The following is a 216-nucleotide window of genomic DNA, read 5'->3' as shown; positions in this document are numbered from 1 at the left end:
GATAGATAGATAGATAGATAGATAGATAGATAGATAGATACTTGTATTTAATAATTATGTACGAATGATGGGTATATATAATTGCTACATATAAATATGTATACACCCTGTTTAAATATATAATTATTATTTAGAACCACCGAACGTTTACGAGTTACAAGACACGCCATCCTCCACCCCTCTCTCTCTCTCTCTCTCTCTCTCTCTCTCTCTCTC

Source organism: Octopus bimaculoides, chromosome 11, assembly GCF_001194135.2.
Source record: "Octopus bimaculoides isolate UCB-OBI-ISO-001 chromosome 11, ASM119413v2, whole genome shotgun sequence".
NCBI classification, from domain to species: domain Eukaryota; kingdom Metazoa; phylum Mollusca; class Cephalopoda; order Octopoda; family Octopodidae; genus Octopus; species Octopus bimaculoides.
This window is presented reverse-complemented; position numbering follows the sequence as displayed.